The sequence below is a fragment of the Siphateles boraxobius genome, unplaced genomic scaffold (genome assembly GCF_051911475.1).
Source record: "Siphateles boraxobius isolate OS27281-9 unplaced genomic scaffold, OSU_SipBor_1 22, whole genome shotgun sequence".
Taxonomy (NCBI): domain Eukaryota; kingdom Metazoa; phylum Chordata; class Actinopteri; order Cypriniformes; family Leuciscidae; genus Siphateles; species Siphateles boraxobius.
In genome coordinates, this window is record NW_027508833.1 from 31,405,161 (window position 1) to 31,430,462 (window position 25,302).

A 25,302-nucleotide genomic window follows, 5' to 3' on the forward strand; every position below is an offset into this window, starting at 1 on the left:
TGTTTTACAACACTTGAAAATGAAAGTAGATGGCAGGGTTTTTTTGTAACTTTTGAATGGAATAACCGTGGAAAGTTTCACGGCACGTGACGGCAAGCTAAATCAGGGTAAGGATACAGGATGTGTTTAAAAGGATGAGCAGAACTAAAACTCACATACAGGATGTATTAAAGCATGTTTGGAGATTGAATTTCATGCAGAGTGCAGACTGACAAGCAGGGGAAAAAATGAACCCTTATTAAGTGCCATATTGTTACTCGCAGTTGGCTGCTGACTTTAAGAACTGCAACAATAATGTTTGGTTTAAATAAATTCAAATCAAAGACATAACCTAAAAAAATATCTACAAGAAAATATATCACTTGTGCATCATCTAAATGCTTTAATTTTAAAAATATATATATGTTGTGAAATACAGTTTAATGACTAGTTAAAAAAGTAAAAGTAAAAAAATATGTATTAAATATGGAACTGTAAAAGTGTACTTTTCAATGTTTCAAAAGCAGGTGAGGCAGCTGAGAGAGTATCAGAGAAAAGAGGAGAGTTTTCATTTCGCTCTCTTTCATGTTGATTTATTTTTCAGTGAATTATGTCAAATGCTCACAGGAAACCAAAACAAGTAAATTCAAGACTGTGTGAGAGGTTCTAGGCTAAAAGCCAAATCCTATAGCCAAATTAATAGTGCCTCTAGTCTATAATGTCTTCATTTTTTTCTAATCCAGTTTCATTCACAAAAATCAGCCTCGTTCATTCTTTCACAAAAGTACAAAGATAAAAGATAAGGTAAATAAGTATATAGATAAACAATCCATACACAACAACTTATTTTGGTCCATTAGAGCAGCAGTTTGAGTATCTGTGGATCAAGTTTTTGGTTTACGAGTTTATGACAGTATAATGGGAAGTGTGTGTTAAAGGAAGGGATAAAAAGGGGGTGAATCGAGCGACCTTTATTCACACACTGACCCACATTCCGTGACGAAAGATTATACTAGCAGTCACATGACACAAATGAATGGACAGAGAGCGAGAGAGATTGCCATGCTTTATAATCCTCTTCATTCTGCCAAATCAGGTCAGCCAAAACACACCCTGCCAAAGCCTCTTTACACAACAACTCCACTAGTGACGCCGTTATATTTCATGTTTTCAACAGTCAAAACACAAGCAGATTCTATCACCAGATCTTTCTTGGTTCAGAAGTGAAAAGCCATTCATCATGAAAAAAAGTGTGGTTTCTTCCAAAATATTAAGCAGAACTGTTTTCAACATTGATAATAAAGTGTTTCTTGAGCAGCAGGTCAGAATATGGATGACACTGAAGACTGAAATAATAATGCTAAAAATGTTGCTGTCATTGTAACAGGAATATTTTACATTTTAAAATATATTACAATATTATAATAAATTGTATATAAATTGTTATATTTAAAGTAATTTACTGTATTTAATTGAAAGAGACTTTCAAAAACATAAACTCCTATTGACCCAGACTTTTGAATGGCAGTCTGTCTGAATATTGTAGAATGTAAAAATATTGATATTTTATACTTAAAATCAATGACTTAACTTCAATGTGTATAGTGTTATGTTGTTCTGTTTTTTCTTAATATAATTTGCAATGCTTCATGTTAGTAGTAGAGTCCTTTGTATCTGATTTTTTTTTAAATTATTGTTTTAAAATGATTATTGCAATGTTGTAAATCATTTCAGACATTTTTTTGTTTTTAGGCTTTGAACTCTTTACTGAAAGATCTTTTAAAAACACCTTCAGTTACTGTACTGAATAAATTACTGCATAAATCTACATAAACATACAGCACCCATTTAGAGGGCAAAGGAGGGTAATAACTGAAGCCTGGGGTCAGATGATGTCATAGATGGGGTTACTATGGCAACACTTCAGACCATCTGTCAACTGCCTCCTTCCCACACAAAACTCACTCATCTAGAGCAAACAAAACACTTAAACAATCCTTGAAAATTACAGTGAGGATACCTGCATCTCAAGACACGCAAACCCACACACGCATATATACACACACACACCAGCAAACATCTTTCTCCAAAAGACATCCAGATAAGAATTATTATGGGTAACTAGAGCCCAGGAAACAAGCGAGTCACTTCAGATCAAACAAAGTAGAATTTGATGAGATGTCTAAATGTGATTTTAAATGGACCTCAGGCCACAGCAGAAACCCTCTACCAGTGTCTTCAGATAAACTAATGCCTTTAATCACATTTCCACCACCAATGCCAGCAAAAAAAAATTTCAATGTGTAATTGCAGTTTATTTTTAATTAATTGTGAAACTTATTTATAATTTCGGAGTAAAATTATTTCTACACTTGGGCAAAAGTTAAATGTTGAGAGCATCGGGAAGAACAGAATGATACCTTTTACCAAGCTGACCACTTTTCTGATATAACCCAGTCGGCTAGAGAGCTAACATAATGTGTGCACTATATGTGACGGACCGACATTAAAATCAATTAGACAGTTATCTTTCTGTCTAACTGCAGCTCTGTACTGAATCCGCTTGCCCTTACTGATGGGGCGGTTATGCAAAAAGTCCTCCAGAGCACATTGTATGAGATAAGCTGGTGTTTGAGTGTGACACTGGCCTGTTTCGATCTTCAGCTGAGCTGGCCTCAGGTGTGCACAAGTTGGGATTTGTCACAGAGAGCAGCTTATTGAAATAAGTCAGATCTGCTTGAGGCCTGGATTAAATGCATTACAGTCCACCTTAAAGGAGAACTCCGGGCAATTTTTAAGTTAATCTTGATCGTTGTACCTTTGTGAGTAATGTCTATAGAAAAAAAACGAACTGTATTGGTGCTTGCAACACGGAGCTGTTCACGCAAATGCCCAGAGCTCCCACTCAGCCTAAATGGCAGTTATGGGGGCATATACATAGAGAGTGTCTTTGTGCCTCATAACAGACACAAAATGCAATTAAAATGTCTGTCCAACATGAACAGGGCCCTTAAATGTGAACAAGATGCGTTTAGCAACTTAGCCATTGTTTAAATTCACCTAAATAGAGTTTTAGATGGCTAGCTGTGGTCTCGCGCTGAAGTCCCGTGGGAACTCAGTTGTAGCCGGAAAAAAGTAAACAGTGTGCACGTGGGAGGAGCGTAGTGTGTGAAGAGTGATGATCGGAGCTGCTCACAAGTGAAGAAATGGTTCGCGTTTGTGCCGTTCCGAATTGTGACAACAGAATGCGAAAATACAAGAACTTAAATTTGCATCGTCTTCCTTTCCATGACCTCGAGATTCTGCAGTTGTGCTAGTTGTAGCCTACTTCAACTTGATGTGCAAACTCCCATACAACTAGCCTACTACGCGCTAAAGATTACCGCATTTGCAGCGAACAGTTTGACAAGGATGACTACACAGACACAACACAGCGGGGCCGGTCGAAGAAAAAAGCCATTCCGTGGACCAAGACGTGTGCAACCACTGTGGAGGTAATGTAAACTTTATTTATCCTTCCATTTGGGCACACACGGCTTGAGGAGAGATGTGCAGTAATATGTTTTTGTAGTCTTATTTGCAAAACTTTAATTAGCTTCTATGTCTTCATTTATATTTGTATATACTCCCACCTGCACACTGCTATTTACCTTTTTCCGGCTACAACTGAGTTCCCACGGGACTTCAGCGCGAGACTACAGCTAGTCGTCTAAAACACCATTTAGGTGCTAAACGCATCCTGTTTACATGTAAGGGCCCTGTTCATGTTGGACAGACATTTTAATTGCATTTTGTGTCTGTTATGAGGCACAAACACACTATGTATATGCCCCCATAACTGCCGTTTTAGCTGAGTGGGAGCTTTGGGCATTTGCGGAAACAGCTCAGTGTTGCAAGCACCAATCCCTTTTTTTTTTTTATAGACATTACTCACAAAGGTATAACGATCAAGATTAACTTAAAAATCGCCAGGAGTTCTCCTTTAACACAGAAGACAAAAGTCTTTGCAGTGTTTCCAAGTGTGTTCTCCATTTGACATTATTTCTCAACAGCCTTTCTTTCTATTTGGTGACTGTAACATCAGAAAAGACTAAGAACAATTTTCTCCTACACACCAAGCATTTATTCCAGACCAAGACATTCAGATCAGACACCTAGAAAAATGCACAATTATATGTCTGGAGGAGAGCAGTGGGCACTCAGAGTCTGTTAATATTTGATTGATGCAAAATGAAGGTGGAAATCCAAAACAGAATCGCAGTCAGAATCTTCATGCATATAACCACGTCTTGCATTTTGAAAAGGGGATTTCTCAAATTTTGGTAGGCATGTGTTTGTTCAAGCCACATTGATCTACAAAAAAAAAGATTGTTTCATTTCAAAGTTGCCACTAGTAAAACGGAAGCTTGTTTCTCATTTTTATGGCACTAAGGAACTAAACTAATTAAGAAAACCACCATCCACCACACACTCACAAAACAAATGCAAATACAAAATATAGCTGCAAGCAGCCATTCCGGGGCCAAGCGCAAACGCAGAGGACAAGACATGCCAACATGGCTGGAAGTTTCAGACCGACAGCAGCAAGGAGCAATTAAAGACATTTAAAGATGAATTTAGGCAAATGGCTAAAAAATCATATATACAGTAACTTTTAAGATGATTTAATGGATTATGACTTTCGACCAATAGGTGGCACAGTTACGAAATCGATGTGATGTGGTCAGAGTGAGGTGACAATGACACATACAAAGTTTGGTGTCAAAATATCAAGGCATTGCAGAGATAAAGACTTAATAGTCATTTTGGCAGCATGTCTCAACTTTGCTGCTGCGGTATACGAAAACGGTTTCGTCTATCGTCACGAAATCCATAACTTTTAGTCGGCACGGTATGGAGATGACACGATTCGATTTTGGTGAAAATCGGACGAATGGTCTAGGAGAAGTTCGAAAAAGAAGGTTTTGAAAGTAAATAAAGATGGCGGACAGGAAGTTCGTCCAAATACGTCAAACTTGGTATCTATGTTCTCGGCATGACCCAAGGAATCTATTAAGACCAGTGTCATTACAATAAGCACATTTAAAAAAAAGTTATTAGCATTTTTGGAAATGTAATTTTAACTTTTGACCAACAGGTGGCGCTGTCTTGAAATCTTTTGAGTACCTTCAAGGCAAGGTGCTGGTAACAAATTCTGAGTTTCATAATGTTACAGCAATGTGTTCATTAAATATAGCATTTCACATCACAAAACTGCATTGAAATCAATGGGATTTTCATGTTTTGTTCTATTATAGCGCCACCAAGAGGCAAAATCTCACAATTTTTTTTCATGTGTCCTTGGAATGAGCCCATACATGTGTGTGCCAAATTTGGTGAAAATATCTCAATTCGCTTCGGAGTTTTAGACATTTATATGAAAAAAAGCATCAAAAATGACTGACACGTGACTTTGATTTGATTTTACTACCCCTTACCATCAATATTTTGGCATTTGGGCTCTCACATATAGTTAACAAGCTATGGTTCCAAACTTCTGACGGTGGTTTCGTCTCGATCGGACTAGCGGTTTCGAAGATATCGGCAAATGTTTTTTAAGCGCTAAATCACAACGCTACACAAACCGTAAGTTGAAACCTAGCATGTTTGGTATCTGTGGACTCGGCAAGGATTCAGGACCTCAACGAGATGACTCCCGTGAAAATAAGTCAACCACAGCCAGAGTTATAAGCATTTGAAAAATAAACTTTACCACTAGGTGGCGCTGTTTCGAAACTTCTCAGGCTCCTTCAGGGCATCGTACCGATGACCCATACCGAGTTTCGTAACAATTCGTTCATGCGTTCAAAAAATACAGCATTTTAGCACATAATTCAAAATGGCCGACAGCCAAAATGGCCGATCTGGGAAAATTCGATATCAGTCGACTCGGCATGACGCCCTGAATCTACAGAGACCACTTTTATGATTTTTGGACAAACCGTTCAGAAGTTATGAGCAAAAATAGCCGTTTTTCATATCTCCCGACCAGTAGGTGGCGCTGCGCCGAAACGCAGCATGTAGCCTCAGGTCATGCTTGTGATGACATGCACCAAGTTTGGTCTGAATACGATTAAGCGTTGCGGAGATACAGCCTTACGTCTGTTTTCGCAAGCGCTACGTAAAATTTGTTTGCGCGTTTATCGAAAGCGGTTTGACGAATCGACTTGAATTCCATAACTTTTTGTCGCCAATGCCTGGAGATGATCTGGTGCGATTTTGGTGAGAATCGGACAAACCGTCTAGGACGAGTTCGCAAAAGTAGGTTTTTTGGACAATTCAAAATGGCGGCCATATTTTTATGACGGAAAATGACGTCATAGGGTGTGATCGAATCGTCATGAGCTCAGGAATCAGAGGAAAAAAGAATTTTGTTGATAGGCCAAACGGTTCAAAAGTTATTAGCATAATAAAAGTGAAACTTTGGACAGGTGGTGGCGCTAGAGGCAATGAGTTAGAGACACCAAAATTGGTGCAATTACTGTTGGGACTGTCCTCTATCAGAATGTCAAACCGGAACAACTTTCCCGGACACGGTTCTAGGGGCTGCCATAGACGCCCAGTCGGAAGAAGAAGAAGAATAATAATAATAAATATAGCTGCAAGCAGCCATTCCGGGGCCAAGCGCAAACGCAGACGAAAAGACATGCCAACATGGCTGGAAGTTTCAGACAGACAGCAGCAAGGAGCAATTAAAGACATTTAAAGATGAATTTAGGCAAATGGCTAAAAAATCATATATACAGTAACTTTTAAGATGATTTAATGGATTATGACTTTCGACCAATAGGTGGTGCAGTTACGAAATCGATGTGATGTGGTCAGAGTGAGGTGACAATGACACATACAAAGTTTGGTGTCAAAATATCAAGGCATTGCAGAGTTAAAGACTTAATAGTCATTTTGGCAGCATGTCTCAACTTTGCTGCTGCGGTATACGAAAACGGTTTCGTCTATCGTCACGAAATCCATAACTTTTAGTCGGCACGGTATGGAGATGACACGATTCGATTTTGGTGAAAATCGGACGAATGGTCTAGGAGAAGTTCGAAAAAGAAGGTTTTGAAAGTAAATAAAGATGGCGGACAGGAAGTTCGTCCAAATACGTCAAACTTGGTATCTATGTTCTCGGCATGACCCAAGGAATCTATTAAGACCAGTGTCATTACAATAAGCACATTTAAAAAAAAGTTATTAGCATTTTTGGAAATGTAATTTTAACTTTTGACCAACAGGTGGCGCTGTCTTGAAATCTTTTGAGTACCTTCAAGGCAAGGTGCTGGTAACAAATTCTGAGTTTCATAATGTTACATCAATGTGTTCATTAAGTATAGCATTTCACATCACAAAACTGCATTGAAATCAATGGGATTTTCATGTTTTGTTCTATTATAGCGCCACCAAGAGGCAAAATCCCACAATTTTTTTCTTGTGTCCTTGGAATGAGCCCATACATGTGTGTGCCAAATTTGGTGAAAATATCTCAATTCGCTTCGGAGTTTTAGACATTTATATGAAAAAAAGCATCAAAAATGACTGACACGTGACTTTGATTTGATTTTACTACCCCTTACCATCAATATTTTGGCATTTGGGCTCTTACATATAGTTAACAAGCTATGGTTCCAAACTTCTGACGGTGGTTTCGTCTCGATCGGACTAGCGGTTTCGAAGATATCGGCAAATGTTTTTTAAGCGCTAAATCACAACGCTACACAAACCGTATGTCGAAACCTAGCATGTTTGGTATCTGTGGACTTGGCAAGGATTCAGGACCTCAACGAGATGACTCCCGTGAAAATAAGTCAACCACAGCCAGAGTTATAAATATTTGAAAAATAAATTTTACCACTAGGTGGCGCTGTTTCGAAACTTCTCATGCTCCTTCAGGGCATCGTACCGATGACCCATACCGAGTTTCGTAACAATTCGTTCATGCGTTCAAAAAATACAGCATTTTAGCACATAATTCAAAATGGCCGACAGCCAAAATGGCCGATCTGGGAAAATTTGATATCAGTCGACTCGGCATGACGCCCTGAATCTACAGAGACCACTTTTATGATTTTTGGACAAACCGTTCAGAAGTTATGAGCGAAAATAGCCGTTTTTCATATCTCCGGACCAGTAGGTGGCGCTGCGCCGAAACGCAGCATGTAGCCTCAGGTCATGCTTGTGATGACATGTACCAAGTTTGGTCTGAATACGATTAAACGTTGCGGAGATACAGCCTTACGTCTGTTTTCGCAAGCGCTACGTAAAATTTGTTTGCGTGTTTATCGAAAGTGGTTTGACGAATCGACTTGAATTCCATAACTTTTTGTCGGCACTGCCTGGAGATGATCTGGTGCAATTTTGGTGAGAATCGGACAAACCGTCTAGGACGAGTTCGCAAAAGTAGGTTTTTTGGACAATTCAAAATGGCGGCCATATTTTTATGACGGAAAATGACGTCATAGGGTGCGATCGAATCGTCATGAGCTCAGGAATCAGAGGAAAAAAGAATTTTGTTGATAGGCCTAACGGTTCAAAAGTTATTAGCATAATAAAAGTGAAACTTTGGACAGGTGGTGGCGCTAGAGGCAATGAGTTAGAGACACCAAAATTGGTGCAATTACTGTTGGGACTGTCCTCTATCAGAATGTCAAACCGGAACAACTTTCCCGGACACGGTTCTAGGGGCTGCCATAGACGCCCAGTCGGAAGAAGAAGAAGAATAATAATAATAATAATAAGAACCGGAACAGATACAATAGGTGCCTCCGCACCTTCGGTGCTTGGCCCCTAAATATAGCTGCAAGCAGCCATTCCGGGGCCAAGCGCAAACGCAGACGACAAGACATGCCAACATGGCTGGAAGTTTCAGACCGACAGCAGCAAGGAGCAATTAAAGACATTTAAAGATGAATTTAGGCAAATGGCTAAAAAATCATATATACAGTAACTTTTAAGATGATTTAATGGATTATGACTTTCGACCAATAGGTGGCGCAGTTACGAAATCGATGTGATGTGGTCAGAGTGAGGTGACAATGACACATACAAAGTTTGGTGTCAAAATATCAAGGCATTGCAGAGATAAAGACTTAATAGTCATTTTGGCAGCATGTCTCAACTTTGCTGCTGCGGTATACGAAAACGGTTTCGTCTATCGTCACAAAATCCATAACTCTTAGTCGGCGCGGTATGGAGATGACACGATTCGATTTTGGTGAAAATCGGACGAATGGTCTAGGAGAAGTTCGAAAAAGAAGGTTTTGAAAGTAAATAAAGATGGCGGACAGGAAGTTCGTCCAAATACGTCAAACTTGGTATCTATGTTCTCGGCATGACCCAAGGAATCTATTAAGACCAGTGTCATTACAATATGCACATTTTAAAAAAAGTTATTAGCATTTTTGGAAATGTTATTTTAACTTTTGACCAACAGGTGGCGCTGTCTTGAAATCTTTTGAGTACCTTCAAGGCAAGGTGCTGGTAACAAATTCTGAGTTTCATAATGTTACAGCAATGTGTTCATTAAGTATAGCATTTCACATCACAAAACTGCATAGAAATCAATGGGATTTTCATGTTTTGTTCTATTATAGCGCCACCAAGAGGCAAAATCTCACATTTTTTTTCATGTGTCCTTGGAATGAGCCCATACATATGTGTGCCAAATTTGGTGAAAATATCTCAATTCGCTTCGGAGTTTTAGACATTTATATGAAAAAAAGCATCAAAAATGACTGACACGTGACTTTGATTTGATTTTACTACCCCTTACCATCAATATTTTGGCATTTGGGCTCTCACATATAGTTAACAAGCTATGGTTCCAAACTTCTGACGGTGGTTTCGTCTCGATCGGACTAGCGGTTTCGAAGATATCGGCAAATGTTTTTTAAGCGCTAAATCACAACGCTACACAAACCGTAAGTCGAAACCTAGCATGTTTGGTATCTGTGGACTCGGCAAGGATTCAGGACCTCAACGAGATGACTCCCGTGAAAATAAGTCAACCACAGCCAGAGTTATAAGCATTTGAAAAATAAATGTTACCACTAGGTGGCGCTGTTTCGAAACTTCTCAGGCTCCTTCAGGGCATCGTACCGATGACCCATACCGAGTTTCGTAACAATTCGTTCATGCGTTCAAAAAATACAGCATTTTAGCACATAATTCAAAATGGCCGACAGCCAAAATGGCCGATCTGGGAAAATTGGATATCAGTCGACTCGGCATGACGCCCTGAATCTACAGAGACCACTTTTATGATTTTTGGACAAACCGTTCAGAAGTTATGAGCGAAAATAGCCGTTTTTCATATCTCCGGACCAGTAGGTGGCGCTGCGCCGAAACGCAGCATGTAGCCTCAGGTCATGCTTGTGATGACATGTACCAAGTTTGGTCTGAATACGATTAAGCGTTGCGGAGATACAGCCTTACGTCTGTTTTCGCAAGCGCTACGTAAAATTTGTTTGCGCGTTTATCGAAAGCGGTTTGACGAATCAACTTGAATTCCATAACTTTTTGTCGGCACTGCCTGGAGATGATCTGGTGCAATTTTGGTGAGAATCGGACAAACCGTCTAGGACGAGTTCGCAAAAGTAGGTTTTTTGGACAATTCAAAATGGCGGACATATTTTTATGACGGAAAATGACGTCATAGGGTGCGATCGAATCGTCATGAGCTCAGGAATCAGAGGAAAAAAGAATTTTGTTGATAGGCCTAACGGTTCAAAAGTTATTAGCATAATAAAAGTGAAACTTTGGACAGGTGGTGGCGCTAGAGGCAATGAGTTAGAGACACCAAAATTGGTGCAATTACTGTTGGGACTGTCCTCTATCAGAATGTCAAACCGGAACAACTTTCCCGGACACGGTTCTAGGGGCTGTCATAGACGCCCAGTCGGAAGAAGAAGAAGAATAATAATAATAACTGCAAGCAGCCATTCCGGGGCCAAGCGCAAACGCAGACGACAAGACATGCCAACATGGCTGGAAGTTTCAGACCGACAGCAGCAAGGAGCAATTAAAGACATTTAAAGATGAATTTAGGCAAATGGCTAAAAAATCATATATACAGTAACTTTTAAGATGATTTAATGGATTATGACTTTCGACCAATAGGTGGCGCAGTTACGAAATCGATGTGATGTGGTCAGAGTGAGGTGACAATGACACATACAAAGTTTGGTGTCAAAATATCAAGGCATTGCAGAGATAAAGACTTAATAGTCATTTTGGCAGCATGTCTCAACTTTGCTGCTGCGGTATACGAAAACGGTTTCGTCTATCGTCACGAAATCCATAACTTTTAGTCGGCACGGTATGGAGATGACACGATTCGATTTTGGTGAAAATCGGACGAATGGTCTAGGAGAAGTTCGAAAAAGAAGGTTTTGAAAGTAAATAAAGATGGCGGACAGGAAGTTCGTCCAAATACGTCAAACTTGGTATCTATGTTCTCGGCATGACCCAAGGAATCTATTAAGACCAGTGTCATTACAATAAGCACATTTAAAAAAAAGTTATTAGCATTTTTGGAAACGTAATTTTTACTTTTGACCAACAGGTGGCGCTGTCTTGAAATCTTTTGAGTACCTTCAAGGCAAGGTGCTGGTAACAAATTCTGAGTTTCATAATGTTACAGCAATGTGTTCATTAAGTATAGCATTTCACATCACAAAACTGCATTGAAATCAATGGGATTTTCATGTTTTGTTCTATTATAGCGCCACCAAGAGGCAAAATCCCACAATTTTTTTCTTGTGTCCTTGGAATGAGCCCATACATGTGTGTGCCAAATTTGGTGAAAATATCTCAATTCGCTTCGGAGTTTTAGACATTTATATGAAAAAAAGCATCAAAAATGACTGACACGTGACTTTGATTTGATTTTACTACCCCTTACCATCAATATTTTGGCATTTGGGCTCTCACATATAGTTAACAAGCTATGGTTCCAAACTTCTGACGGTGGTTTCGTCTCGATCGGACTAGCGGTTTCGAAGATATCGGCAAATGTTTTTTAAGCGCTAAATCACAACGCTACACAAACCGTAAGTTGAAACCTAGCATGTTTGGTATCTGTGGACTCGGCAAGGATTCAGGACCTCAACGAGATGACTCCCGTGAAAATAAGTCAACCACAGCCAGAGTTATAAGCATTTGAAAAAAAAAATTTACCACTAGGTGGCGCTGTTTCGAAACTTCTCAGGCTCCTTCAGGGCATCGTACCGATGACCCATACCGAGTTTCGTAACAATTCGTTCATGCGTTCAAAAAATACAGCATTTTAGCACATAATTCAAAATGGCCGACAGCCAAAATGGCCGATCTGGGAAAATTTGATATCAGTCGACTCGGCATGACGCCCTGAATCTACAGAGACCACTTTTATGATTTTTGGACAAACCGTTCAGAAGTTATGAGCGAAAATAGCCGTTTTTCATATCTCCGGACCAGTAGGTGGCGCTGCGCCGAAACGCAGCATGTAGCCTCAGGTCATGCTTGTGATGACATGTACCAAGTTTGGTCTGAATACGATTAAGCGTTGCGGAGATACAGCCTTACGTCTGTTTTCGTAAGCGCTACGTAAAATTTGTTTGCGCGTTTATCGAAAGTGGTTTGACGAATCAACTTGAATTCCATAACTTTTTGTCGGCACTGCCTGGAGATGATCTGGTGCAATTTTGGTGAGAATCGGACAAACCGTCTAGGACGAGTTCGCAAAAGTAGGTTTTTTGGACAATTCAAAATGGCGGCCATATTTTGATGACGGAAAATGACGTCATAGGGTGCAATCGAATCAGCGTGAGCTCAGGAAATAGTGGAAAAAAGAATTTTGTTGATAGGCTTTACGGTTCAAAAGTTATTAGCATAATAAAAGTGAAACTTTGGACAGGTGGTGGCGCTAGAGGCAATGAGTTAGAGACACCAAAATTGGTGCAATTACTGTTGGGACTGTCCTCTATCAGAATGTCAAACCGGAACAACTTTCCCGGACACGGTTCTAGGGGCTGCCATAGACGCCCAGTCGGAAGAAGAAGAAGAATAATAATAATAATAATAAGAACCGGAACAGATACAATAGGTGCCTCCGCACCTTCGGTGCTTGGCCCCTAAATATAGCTGCAAGCAGCCATTACCGGGGCCAAGCGCAAGAAGCGGAAACAGATGCCATCATGGGTGGGATTGGCAGACCAACTGCAGCAAGGAGCAATTAAAGACATTTTAAGAGAATTTTTGCAAAATGGCTGAAAAATCATATATAAAGTAACTTATAAGATGATTTAATGGTTTATCACTTTCAACAAATAGGTGGCGCAGTTACGAAATCGATTTGATGTGGTCAGAGTGAGGTGACAATGACACATACAAAGTTTGGTGTCAAAATGTCAAGGCATTGCAGAGATAAAGCCTGAATAGTCATTTTGGCAGCATGCCTCAACTTTGATGCTGTGGTATACGAAAAAAAGGGTTCGTCTATCAACACGAAATCCATAACTTTTAATCGGCACGGTATGGAGATGACACGATTCGATTTTGGTGAAAATCGGACGAATGGTCTAGGAGAAGTTCGAAAAAGAAGGTTTTGAAAGTAAATAAAGATGGCGGACAGGAAGTTCGTCCAAATACGTCAAACTTGGTATCTATGTTCTCGGCATGACCCAAGGAATCTATTAAGACCAGGGTCATTACAATAAGCACATTTAAAAAAAAGTTATTAGCATTTTTGGAAATGTAATTTTAACTTTTGACCAACAGGTGGCGCTGTCTTGAAATCTTTTGAGTACCTTCAAGGCAAGGTGCTGGTAACAAATTCTGAGTTTCATAATGTTACAGCAATGTGTTCATTAAGTATAGCATTTCACATCACAAAACTGCATTGAAATCAATGGGATTTTCATGTTTTGTTCTATTATAGCGCCACCAAGAGGCAAAATCTCACAATTTTTTTTCATGTGTCCTTGGAATGAGCCCATACATGTGTGTGCCAAATTTGGTGAAAATATCTCAATTCGCTTCGGAGTTTTAGACATTTATATGAAAAAAAGCATCAAAAATGACTGACACGTGACTTTGATTTGATTTTACTACCCCTTACCATCAATATTTTGGCATTTGGGCTCTCACATATAGTTAACAAGCTATGGTTCCAAACTTCTGACGGTGGTTTCGTCTCGATCGGACTAGCGGTTTCGAAGATATCGGCAAATGTTTTTTAAGCGCTAAATCACAACGCTACACAAACCGTAAGTTGAAACCTAGCATGTTTGGTATCTGTGGACTCGGCAAGGATTCAGGACCTCAACGAGATGACTCCCGTGAAAATAAGTCAACCACAGCCAGAGTTATAAGCATTTGAAAAATAAACTTTACCACTAGGTGGCGCTGTTTCGAAACTTCTCAGGCTCCTTCAGGGCATCGTCCCGATGACCCATACCGAGTTTCGTAACAATTCGTTCATGCGTTCAAAAAATACAGCATTTTAGCACATAATTCAAAATGGCCGACAGCCAAAATGGCCGATCTGGGAAAATTCGATATCAGTCGACTCGGCATGACGCCCTGAATCTACAGAGACCACTTTTATGATTTTTGGACAAACCGTTCAGAAGTTATGAGCAAAAATAGCCGTTTTTCATATCTCCCGACCAGTAGGTGGCGCTGCGCCGAAACGCAGCATGTAGCCTCAGGTCATGCTTGTGATGACATGTACCAAGTTTGGTCTGAATACGATTAAGCGTTGCGGAGATACAGTCTTACGTCTGTTTTCGCAAGCGCTACGTAAAATTTGTTTGCGCGTTTATCGAAAGCGGTTTGACGAATCGACTTGAATTCCATAACTTTTTGTCGCCAATGCCTGGAGATGATCTGGTGCGATTTTGGTGAGAATCGGACAAACCGTCTAGGACGAGTTCGCAAAAGTAGGTTTTTTGGACAATTCAAAATGGCGGCCATATTTTTATGACGGAAAATGACGTCATAGGGTGCGATCGAATCGTCATGAGCTCAGGAATCAGAGGAAAAAATAATTTTGTTGATAGGCCAAACGGTTCAAAAGTTATTAGCATAATAAAAGTGAAACTTTGGACAGGTGGTGGCGCTAGAGGCAATGAGTTAGAGACACCAAAATTGGTGCAATTGATGTTGGGGCTGTCCTCTATCAGAATGTCAAACCAAAACAACTTTCCCGGACACGGTTCTATGGGCTGCCATAGACGCCCAGTCGGAAGAAGAAGAAGAAGAAGAAGAAGAAGAATAATAATAATAATAAGAACCGGAACAGATACAATAGGTGCCTCCGCACCTTCGGTGCTTGGCCCCTAAATATAGCTGCAAGCAGCCATTCCGGGGCCAAGCGCAAACGCAGACGACAAGACATGCCAACATGGCTGGAAGTTTCAGACCGAAAGCAGCAAGGAGCAATTAAAGACATTTAAAGATGAATTTAGGCAAATGGCTAAAAAATCATATATACAGTAACTTTTAAGATGATTTAATGGATTATCACTTTCGACAAATAGGTGGCGCAGTTACGAAATCGATGTGATGTGGTCAGAGTGAGGTGACAATGACACATACAAAGTTTGGTGTCAAAATATCAAGGCATTGCAGAGATAAAGACTTAATAGTCATTTTGGCAGCATGTCTCAACTTTGCTGCTGTGGTATACGAAAACGGTTTCGTCTATCGTCACGAAATCCATAACTTTTAGTCGGCACGGTATGGAGATGACACGATTCGATTTTGGTGAAAATCGGACGAATGGTCTAGGAGAAGTTCGAAAAAGAAGGTTTTGAAAGTAAATAAAGATGGCGGACAGGAAGTTCGTCCAAATACGTCAAACTTGGTATCTATGTTCTCGGCATGACCCAAGGAATCTATTAAGACCAGTGTCATTACAATAAGCACATTTTAAAAAAAGTTATTAGCATTTTTGGAAATGTAATTTTAACTTTTGACCAACAGGTGGCGCTGTCTTGAAATCTTTTGAGTACCTTCAAGGCAAGGTGCTGGTAACAAATTCTGAGTTTCATAATGTTACAGCAATGTGTTCATTAAGTATAGCATTTCACATCACAAAACTGCATTGAAATCAATGGGATTTTCATGTTTTGTTCTATTATAGCGCCACCAAGAGGCAAAATCTCACATTTTTTTTCATGTGTCCTTGGAATGAGCCCATACATATGTGTGCCAAATTTGGTGAAAATATCTCAATTCGCTTCGGAGTTTTAGACATTTATATGAAAAAAAGCATCAAAAATGACTGACACGTGACTTTGATTTGATTTTACTACCCCTTACCATCAATATTTTGGCATTTGGGCTCTCACATATAGTTAACAAGCTATGGTTCCAAACTTCTGACGGTGGTTTCGTCTCGATCGGACTAGCGGTTTCGAAGATATCGGCAAATGTTTTTTAAGCGCTAAATCACAACGCTACACAAACCGTAAGTCGAAACCTAGCATGTTTGGTATCTGTGGACTCGGCAAGGATTCAGGACCTCAACGAGATGACTCCCGTGAAAATAAGTCAACCACAGCCAGAGTTATAAGCATTTGAAAAATAAATGTTACCACTAGGTGGCGCTGTTTCGAAACTTCTCAGGCTCCTTCAGGGCATCGTACCGATGACCCATACCGAGTTTCGTAACAATTCGTTCATGCGTTCAAAAAATACAGCATTTTAGCACATAATTCAAAATGGCCGACAGCCAAAATGGCCGATCTGGGAAAATTCGATATCAGTCGACTCGGCATGACGCCCTGAATCTACAGAGACCACTTTTATGATTTTTGGACAAACCGTTCAGAAGTTATGAGCGAAAATAGCCGTTTTTCATATCTCCGGACCAGTAGGTGGCGCTGCGCCGAAACGCAGCATGTAGCCTCAGGTCATGCTTGTGATGACATGTACCAAGTTTGGTCTGAATACGATTAAGCGTTGCGGAGATACAGCCTTACGTCTGTTTTTGCAAGCGCTACGTAAAATTTGTTTGCGCGTTTATCGAAAGCGGTTTGACAAATCGACTTGAATTCCATAACTTTTTGTCGCCAATACCTGGAGATGATCTGGTGCGATTTTGGTGCGAATCGGACAAACCGTCTAGGACGAGTTCGCAAAAGTAGGTTTTTTGGACAATTCAAAATGGCGGCCATATTTTTATGACGGAAAATGACGTCATAGGGTGCGATCGATTCGTCATGAGCTCAGGAATCAGAGGAAAAAATTATTTTGTTGATAGGCCAAACGGTTCAAAAGTTATTAGCATAATAAAAGTGAAACTTTGGACAGGTGGTGGCGCTAGAGGCAATGAGTTAGAGACACCAAAATTGGTGCAATTGATGTTGGGACTGTCCTCTATCAGAATGTCAAACCAAAACAACTTTCCCGGACACGGTTCTATGGGCTGCCATAGACGCCCAGTCGGAAGAAGAAGAAGAAGAAGAAGAAGAAGAATAATAATAATAAATATAGCTGCAAGCAGCCATTACCGGGGCCAAGCGCAAGAAGCGGCAACAGATGCCATCATGGGTGGGAGTGGCAGACCAACTGCAGCAAGGAGCAATTAAAGACATTTAAAGATGAATTTAGGCAAATGGCTAAAAAATCATATATACAGTAACTTTTAAGATGATTTAATGGATTATCACTTTCGACCAATAGGTGGCGCAGTTACGAAATCGATGTGATGTGGTCAGAGTGAGGTGACAATGACACATACAAAGTTTGGTGTCAAAATATCAAGGCATTGCAGAGATAAAGACTTAATAGTCATTTTGGCAGCATGTCTCAACTTTGCTGCTGCGGTATACGAAAACGGTTTCGTCTATTGTCACGAAATCCATAACTTTTAGTCGGCACGGTATGGAGATGACACGATTCGATTTTGGTGAAAATCGGACGAATGGTCTAGGAGAAGTTCGAAAAAGAAGGTTTTGTAAGTAAATAAAGATGGCGGACAGGAAGTTCGTCCAAATACGTCAAACTTGGTATCTATGTTCTCGGCATGACCCAAGGAATCTATTAAGACCAGTGTCATTACAATAAGCACATTTTAAAAAAAGTTATTAGCATTTTTGGAAATGTAATTTTAACTTTTGACCAACAGGTGGCGCTGTCTTGAAATCTTTTGAGTACCTTCAAGGCAAGGTGCTGGTAACAAATTCTGAGTTTCATAATGTTACAGCAATGTGTTCATTAAGTATAGCATTTCACATCACAAAACTGCATTGAAATCAATGGGATTTTCATGTTTTGTTCTATTATAGCGCCACCAAGAGGCAAAATCTCACAATTTTTTTTCATGTGTCCTTGGAATGAGCCCATACATGTGTGTGCCAAATTTGGTGAAAATATCTCAATTCGCTTCGGAGTTTTAGACATTTATATGAAAAAAAGCATCAAAAATGACTGACACGTGACTTTGATTTGATTTTACTACCCCTTACCATCAATATTTTGGCATTTGGGCTCTCACATATAGTTAACAAGCTATGGTTCCAAACTTCTGACGGTGGTTTCGTCTCGATCGGACAAGCGGTTTCGAAGATATCGGCAAATGTTTTTTAAGCGCTAAATCACAACGCTACACAAACCGTAAGTTGAAACCTAGCATGTTTGGTATCTGTGGACTCGGCAAGGATTCAGGACCTCAACGAGATGACTCCCGTGAAAATAAGTCAACCACAGCCAGAGTTATAAGCATTTGAAAAATAAATTTTACCACTAGGTGGCGCTGTTTCGAAACTTCTCAGGCTCCTTCAGGGCATCGTACCGATGACCCATACCGAGTTTCGTAACAATTCGTTCATGCGTTCAAAAAATACAGCATTTTAGCACATAATTCAAAATGGCCGACAGCCAAAATGGCCGATCTGGGAAAATTCGATATCAGTCGACTCGGCATGACGCCCTGAATCTACAGATACCACTTTTATGATTTTTGGACAAACCGTTCAGAAGTTATAAGCGAAAATAGCCGTTTTTCATATCTCCGGACCAGTAGGTGGCGCTGCGCCGAAACGCAGCATGTAGCCTCAGGTCATGCTTGTGATGACATGTACCAAGTTTGGTCTGAATACGATTAAGCGTTGCGGAGATACAGCCTTACGTCTGTTTTCGCAAGCGCTACGTAAAATTTGTTTGCGCGTTTATCGAAAGCGGTTTGACGAATCGACTTGAATTCCATAACTTTTTGTCGCCAATGCCTGGAGATGATCTGGTGCGATTTTGGTGAGAATCGGACAAACCGTCTCGGACGAGTTCGCAAAAGTAGGTTTTTTGGACAATTCAAAATGGCGGCCATATTTTTTTGACGGAAAATGACGTCATAGGGTGCGATCGAATCATCATGAGCTCAGGAATCAGAGGAAAAAATAATTTTGTTGATAGGCCTAACGGTTCAAAAGTTATTAGCATAATAAAAGTGAAACTTTGGACAGGTGGTGGCGCTAGAGGCAATGAGTTAGAGACACCAAAATTGGTGCAATTGATGTTGGGACTGTCCTCTATCAGAATGTCAAACCAAAACAACTTTCCCGGACACGGTTCTATGGGCTGCCATAGACGCCCAGTCGGAAGAAGAAGAAGAAGAAGAAGAAGAAGAAGAATAATAATAATAATAAATATAGCTGCAAGCAGCCATTCCGGGGCCAAGCGCAAACGCAGACGACAAGACATGCCAACATGGCTGGAAGTTTCAGACCGACAGCAGCAAGGAGCAATTAAAGACATTTAAAGATGAATTTAGGCAAATGGCTAAAAAATCATATATACAGTAACTTTTAAGATGATTTAATGGATTATGACTTTCGACCAATAGGTGGCGCAGTTACGAAATCGATGTGATGTGGTCAGAGTGAGGTGACAATGACACATACAAAGTTTGGTGTCAAAATATCAAGGCATTGCAGAGATAAAGACTTAATAGTCATTTTGGCAGCATGTCTCAACTTTGCTGCTGCGGTATACGAAAACGGTTTCGTCTATCGTCACAAAATCCATAACTTTTAGTCGGCGCGGTATGGAGATGACACGATTCGATTTTGGTGAAAATCGGACGAATGGTCTAGGAGAAGTTCGAAAAAGAAGGTTTTGAAAGTAAATAAAGATGGCGGACAGGAAGTTCGTCCAAATACGTCAAACTTGGTATCTATGTTCTCGGCATGACCCAAGGAATCTATTAAGACCAGTGTCATTACAATATGCACATTTTAAAAAAAGTTATTAGCATTTTTGGAAATGTTATTTTAACTTTTGACCAACAGGTGGCGCTGTCTTGAAATCTTTTGAGTACCTTCAAGGCAAGGTGCTGGTAACAAATTCTGAGTTTCATAATGTTACAGCAATGTGTTCATTAAGTATAGCATTTCACATCACAAAACTGCATAGAAATCAATGGGATTTTCATGTTTTGTTCTATTATAGCGCCACCAAGAGGCAAAATCTCACATTTTTTTTCATGTGTCCTTGGAATGAGCCCATACATATGTGTGCCAAATTTGGTGAAAATATCTCAATTCGCTTCGGAGTTTTAGACATTTATATGAAAAAAAGCATCAAAAATGACTGACACGTGACTTTGATTTGATTTTACTACCCCTTACCATCAATATTTTGGCATTTGGGCTCTCACATATAGTTAACAAGCTATGGTTCCAAACTTCTGACGGTGGTTTCGTCTAGATCGGACTAGCGGTTTCGAAGATATCGGCAAATGTTTTTTAAGCGCTAAATCACAACGCTACACAAACCGTAAGTTGAAACCTAGCATGTTTGGTATCTGTGGACTCGGCAAAGATTCAGGACCTCAACGAGATGACTCCCGTGAAAATAAGTCAACCACAGCCAGAGTTATAAGCATTTGAAAAATAAATTTTACCACTAGGTGGCGCTGTTTCGAAACTTCTCAGGCTCCTTCAGGGCATCGTACCGATGACCCATACCGAGTTTCGTAACAATTCGTTCATGCGTTCAAAAAATACAGCATTTTAGCACATAATTCAAAATGGCCGACAGCCAAAATGGCCGATCTGGGAAAATTCGATATCAGTCGACTCGGCATGACGCCCTGAATCTACAGAGACCACTTTTATGATTTTTGGACAAACCGTTCAGAAGTTATGAGCAAAAATAGCCGTTTTTCATATCTCCGGACCAGTAGGTGGCGCTGCGCCGAAACGCAGCATGTAGCCTCAGGTCATGCTTGTGATGACATGTACCAAGTTTGGTCTGAATACGATTAAGCGTTGCGGAGATACAGCCTTACGTCTGTTTTTGCAAGCGCTACGTAAAATTTGTTTGCGCGTTTATCGAAAGCGGTTTGACGAATCGACTTGAATTCCATAACTTTTTGTCGGCACTGCCTGGAGATGATCTGGTGCGATTTTGGTGAGAATCGGACAAACCGTCTAGGACGAGTTCGCAAAAGTAGGTTTTTTGGACAATTCAAAATGGCGGCCATATTTTTGTGACGGAAAATGACGTCATAGGGTGCGATCGAATCGTCATGAGCTCAGGAATCAGAGGAAAAAATTATTTTGTTGATAGGCCAAACGGTTCAAAAGTTATTAGCATAATAAAAGTGAAACTTTGGACAGGTGGTGGCGCTAGAGGCAATGAGTTAGAGACACCAAAATTGGTGCAATTACTGTTGGGACTGTCCTCTATCAGAATGTCAAACCGGAACAACTTTCCCGGACACGGTTCTAGGGGCTGCCATAGACGCCCAGTCGGAAGAAGAAGAAGAATAATAATAATAAATATAGCTGCAAGCAGCCATTCCGGGGCCAAGCGCAAACGCAGACGACAAGACATGCCAACATGGCTGGAAGTTTCAGACCGACAGCAGCAAGGAGCAATTAAAGACATTTAAAGATGAATTTAGGCAAATGGCTAAAAAATCATATATACAGTAACTTTTAAGATGATTTAATGGATTATCACTTTCGACCAATAGGTGGCGCAGTTACGAAATCGATGTGATGTGGTCAGAGTGAGGTGACAATGACACATACAAAGTTTGGTGTCAAAATATCAAGGCATTGCAGAGATAAAGACTTAATAGTCATTTTGGCAGCATGTCTCAAATTTGCTGCTGCGGTATACGAAAACGGTTTCGTCTATCGTCACAAAATCCATAACTTTTAGTCGGCACGGTATGGAGATGACACGATTCGATTTTGGTGAAAATCGGACGAATGGTCTAGGAGAAGTTTGAAAAAGAAGGTTTTGAAAGTAAATAAAGATGGCGGACAGGAAGTTCGTCCAAATACGTCAAACTTGGTATCTATGTTCTCGGCATGACCCAAGGAATCTATTAAGACCAGTGTCATTACAATAAGCACATTTAAAAAAAAGTTATTAGCATTTTTGGAAATGTAATTTTAACTTTTGACCAACAGGTGGCGCTGTCTTGAAATCTTTTGAGTACCTTCAAGGCATGGTGCTGGTAACAAATTCTGAGTTTCATAATGTTACATCAATGTGTTCATTAAGTATAGCATTTCACATCACAAAACTGCATTGAAATCAATGGGATTTTCATGTTTTGTTCTATTATAGCGCCACCAAGAGGCAAAATCCCACAATTTTTTTCTTGTGTCCTTGGAATGAGCCCATACATGTGTGTGCCAAATTTGGTGAAAATATCTCAATTCGCTTCGGAGTTTTAGACATTTATATGAAAAAAAGCATCAAAAATGACTGACACGTGACTTTGATTTGATTTTACTACCCCTTACCATCAATATTTTGGCATTTGGGCTCTCACATATAGTTAACAAGCTATGGTTTCAAACTTCTGACGGTGGTTTCGTCTCGATCGGACTAGCGGTTTCGAAGATATCGGCAAATGTTTTTTAAGCGCTAAATCACAACGCTACACAAACCGTAAGTTGAAACCTAGCATGTTTGGTATCTGTGGACTCGGCAAGGATTCAGGACCTCAACGAGATGACTCCCGTGAAAATAAGTCAACCACAGCCAGAGTTATAAGCATTTGAAAAATAAATTTTACCACTAGGTGGCGCTGTTTCGAAACTTCTCAGGCTCCTTCAGGGCATCGTACCGATGACCCATACCGAGTTTCGTAACAATTCGTTCATGCGTTCAAAAAATACAGCATTTTAGCACATAATTCAAAATGGCCGACAGCCAAAATGGCCGATCTGGGAAAATTCGATATCAGTCGACTCGGCATGACGCCCTGAATCTACAGAGACCACTTTTATGATTTTTGGACAAACCGTTCAGAAGTTATGAGCAAAAATAGCCGTTTTTCATATCTCCGGACCAGTAGGTGGCGCTGCGCCGAAACGCAGCATGTAGCCTCAGGTCATGCTTGTGATGACATGTACCATGTTTGGTCTGAATACGATTAAGCGTTGCGGAGATACAGCCTTACGTCTGTTTTCGCAAGCGCTACGTAAAATTTGTTTGCGCGTTTATCGAAAGCGGTTTGACGAATCGACTTGAATTCCATAACTTTTTGTCGGCACTGCCTGGAGATGATCTGGTGCGATTTTGGTGAGAATCGGACAAACCGTCTAGGACGAGTTCGCAAAAGTAGGTTTTTTGGACAATTCAAAATGGCGGCAATTTTGTTGATAGGCCAAACGGTTCAAAAGTTATTAGCATAATAAAAGTGAAACTTTGGACAGGTGGTGGCGCTAGAGGCAATGAGTTAGAGACACCAAAATTGGTGCAATTACTGTTGGGACTGTCCTCTATCAGAATGTCAAACCGGAACTACTTTCCCGGACACGGTTCTAGGGGCTGCCATAGACGCCCAGTCGGAAGAAGAAGAAGAAGAAGAAGAAGAAGAAGAAGAATAATAATAATAATAAGAACCGGAACAGATACAATAGGTGCCTCCGCACCTTCGGTGCTTGGCCCCTAATAATAAGAACCGGAACAGATACAATAGGTGCCTCCGCACCTTCGGTGCTTGGCCCCTAATAAGAACCGGAACAGATACAATAGGTGCCTCCGCACCTTCGGTGCTTGGCCCCTAATAAGAACCGGAACAGATACAATAGGTGCCTCCGCACCTTCGGTGCTTGGCCCCTAATAATAAGAACCGGAACAGATACAATAGGTGCCTCCGCACCTTCGGTGCTTGGCCCCTAAATATATTTCTACCACATCAAAAGGGTCTGCTGACATTAGATAACATGAAAACAAAATTGGAGTTTTGTAACTTTTGTAAAGTCCATGTCTTTTAGCTTTCAGGGTAAAGTTAATGTACTCCTAAAAGTTGGCAAAATATATTATCATATATTCTTTTATATTTATATATTATTTAAGCTTAATTTTAATTAACAAAAAAAACAGTTATTAATAGTTATAACACTGATTTCCATTTAAAACAGAAATGACATTTAGTTCATTAATTGATTCTATTCTGTAGGCAATAGATTCAGGAATTTATCCAGACCAAGGTAGAGTTTGCTAAAGTAACTTATAGATGCATATGGGTTTTGGTTAACATTATTCCTAAGTGACATTAACAAAATAAGAAAGTTGTTTCTAAAGAAGAGCTTTGATTAAAGATCAGGAAGACCAACGATTTTTTCTTTGGTAACTGTGTGACTGATAAATCAATCACTATAAGACTAGGATAGTTTAATTAAGTGCAAAAGGGGTTAATCTTTGAAAAGTCTGCTGACTGCCCTGAATTACATGTAAAATGGTCTTCTCCATACAGTAAAGATTTGTTTATTAGCACCCAAAGATTTGGTCTTGGGCCTCATATCTGCTAGTTTAATGTGAGCTAACAACTCTTTAGCCAGACACTCGTTACAGAACGTAGTGATGCTAGTTACAGAAGCCTACAGCAATGTTCTTCATTTAAAATCAATTTTTTGTTTTGCACAGGCAGCTAATGAGAAATCCAACAGACTACAGCTGCATGAAGCCTGGGGTTAGCAGCGCTAACACTCCACATATACAGTAGAAAATTGATTGACAGTGATCAGAACCCTGATTGTACATAAAAGTACACAGAGCTCATTCTCACCAATATACTGGCCAGGGCAAATTCTTATTAAACTTGAGAAATTGCTTTGATGAAGATGGATTTTGAAGGTATATTGGAAAATATGGAAGTCTGGGTTTCCCAAAACATATGGCTACTCAAATCAACCTCAAATAACCGTCATCCAACAACAAGATTTCCACCCTAAAATCTGACGTCATAGTATTAGATCAGAAATAAGCAGACAAATCTATACTCTAGTCTCAACCTTCTTATTAAACACAACAAAGACAGCTGATCTTTAA

At 40.0% G+C, this 25,302-nt stretch overlaps 1 protein-coding gene across 3 annotated transcripts in view; it reads right to left on the reverse strand.

The window, feature by feature from the left end:
• The window catches only part of ccser2a (coiled-coil serine-rich protein 2a), a 68,970-nt gene that overhangs the window by 35,790 nt on the left and 7,878 nt on the right, over positions 1 to 25,302 (reverse strand). The window lies entirely within an intron of this gene.